The 2,581-nt window shown below is 44.4% G+C and overlaps 1 non-coding gene across 1 annotated transcript; it reads right to left on the bottom strand.

Moving 5' to 3' along the window:
• Positions 1-1,867: 1,867 nt before the first annotated feature.
• On the bottom strand, positions 1,868-1,941 carry trnai-aau (transfer RNA isoleucine (anticodon AAU)). Its single transcript has one exon. It is a non-coding gene; the product is annotated as a tRNA-Ile (tRNA).
• Positions 1,942-2,581: the final 640 nt, after the last annotated feature.

Below are 2,581 nucleotides of genomic sequence, written 5' to 3'. Positions count from 1 at the left end.
CAGGGTTATGTGCTGCTGATAAACTGCTGCGAACCTTATGCCAAATGCATTGGAATTGGAACCCAACTGTGGGATTCTTTCTGCTCCCGAAGGACGCAGTTGCTTTAGAGTCAGCAACAGCGCAGAACTCAATTGCACGTTTTGCTCAATGACTCATGTTGCTTTTGCAATCTTCGTTTGACAGCATATTTAGCAGGTTATCACGCCTTCCTGCAGCGTTTGTCAGCGACAGATCAGCTGCTAAGATGACTGCTTCAGACAGCATGCTACATCCTACATTTGAAAATGGAAAAGGTGCAAACGCTAACAGGCTGAACACTCGCTCACTATTTTGCCTGGCGCGTCAGAGGCTGGGAGCTGACCTTATGAAGGTTTTTCAATCATGAGGGGCATTTCTCGGGTAAATAGATAAGTTCGTTTCGCTCAGGTGGGGCAGTGCAGCACGAGAGGGTATAAATCTGGTGTGGGAGGGTGAGAATTCGACAGGCAGTGAGGAGCAACGGCATCACGCAAAGGGTGGTGAGTGTCTGCAATAAGTTGCCGGACGAGCTGGTGATGGCTGGTACAATTCCAATACTTTTAAGGAATTTGGATGTGCATTTGAATAGGAAGGGTTTAGAGAGACATGGGTCAAGTGCATGCAATCGTGGCTGGATCAGTTGAGGATATCTGTTCGGAATGAATGAGCAAGACCGAAGATTGTGTTTTCAGTGCTGTCCATATCTAATGGCTCTATGATATTGAAGGTGAAATGATAAAAGAGATGAATAAAATAATGAAGTGAAATTGTCTGAAGTTGTTAAATTGAAACAACTTCAGATAATTTTATTTCAATTATTTTACTTACCTTTTTTATTTGCGTTTTTCCCACTGTTGTGTACCTCTTATTTCTTGATTGTCTCTCTTTCTGTCGCTTCCCACTCTGTCAATACATTTTTCCTCTCCTCTGCTCGCTTTGCTACGCTTCTCCCCTGTTTTCCATTTTGTCTCTGTTTCCACATCCCCCACATATTTTGTCACGTAACACTGGCTTCAGCCTTGGTCATTCGCGGCTCCTAATCTCCCTTTAATCTCTCCGTGCACTGTCATTATCATCTTTGCATCTGGAGCCTTGACTCACCTTCTCTCAGCCTGGTGTTAATAGCTCCCTAATTCTCCCCTTTTTTCAAAATCTTTAACAAAGGGTCAGTTAGACTCGAAACGTCAACTCTTTTCTCTCCTTGCAGATGGTGCCAGACCTGCTGAGATTTTCCAGCATGTTCTCTTTTGGTTTCGAATTCCAGCATCTGCAGTAATTTGCTTTTATTAATGACCCTGTGATATTGCTGGGGATATGATGACTCCAGTGTCGATGCATGAGAGGTGAGCAAGCGAATGAATTCCCTCTGGAAGTTGCGGGAAATGTAGTAACAGAGATCCAGGAAAATGAGTTGAACGAATCTTTGAAGTGAATTGAAGCCTGAATTCTGGTTCTCCTCCGAGACTGTGCCAGGTCGACTTAATACATTATATATTTCATGTTTTGCATTTCTTCGTGAAAACAATTGAGACTGATTGATTTGCTGCAGACAACATCCACCAGTCATCATGGGTACGGTGATCGAGTTGTGCGTATATCCCTGTCAAATGTTGTATTGCGCCGGTGAGGCTTTCTGCTGGGTGATTTTGTGGTGCACTTTGTTTGGAAATACAACAACGCAGCTGAGATCCGGCATGGAACCAACGAGTTGATGTTCCATGACAGCGATGGTCGGCTTTCGAATGAATACACATCTGAATCGATCATGTGACAAGTTCTTGCAGACAGTGAAAGCAAAAGCCACGACACACCTTGACACAGCACAGCTGACGAGACGAGCGCTGCACATGGTCAGTGTGGGGGTTGAACCCATGACCTTGCCGTTATTAGCACCACGCTCTAACCAGCTGAGCTAACCGACTGCGTCGTTTTGTTAGTGTTGCAAGGAGTGTTTCAACGAGTTTGGCTGGGGTTGGGGAGGGTTGGGATCCTCAACAGCAGGTAGGCAACTGTGAGGCTGGAAAGAGATACAGTAATCAGAAACAGAAAATTGAAGAGACAGGTTAGACTGAACACGACAGGGAGCAAGGAATGTCTGTTGAATTAAATTGCAACTGTTTCAATGCACGATGGCTGACAGGTAAGGCCGATGAACTCAGGATGTGAATAGGTATGTGGGACTTGGATATTATAGCCATGACAGAAACATGGCTAAGGGACGGACAAGATTGGCAGCTTAATGTACCAGGGTACAGGTGCTTTATGCGGGACACAGACGGTGGAAGGAGGGGACGGGGAGTTTCATTTTTGATAAAGGCAAGTATCACAGCAGTAATCAGAGATAAAATAATTGATGGATCATCCTGTGATGATTTGTGGGTACAGCTAAGAAATAAGAAGGGAATGGTGACAGTATTTGGGTTGTTCTAGAGGCTCCCAAATAGTAAACGGGGAGTTTGAGTAATAAAAATATGTAAAGAGATTGGGGAGCCTTGCAGGGTCAATAGGATTGCCATAGTAGGAGATTTTAATTTTCCTATCATAGACTGGGAATGACCGAGA

The sequence above is a fragment of the Hemiscyllium ocellatum genome, chromosome 29 (assembly GCF_020745735.1).
Source record: "Hemiscyllium ocellatum isolate sHemOce1 chromosome 29, sHemOce1.pat.X.cur, whole genome shotgun sequence".
NCBI classification, from domain to species: Eukaryota; Metazoa; Chordata; class Chondrichthyes; order Orectolobiformes; family Hemiscylliidae; genus Hemiscyllium; species Hemiscyllium ocellatum.
Note: the sequence above shows the minus strand (reverse complement) of the source record. Positions and strands in the feature narration are given on the sequence as shown.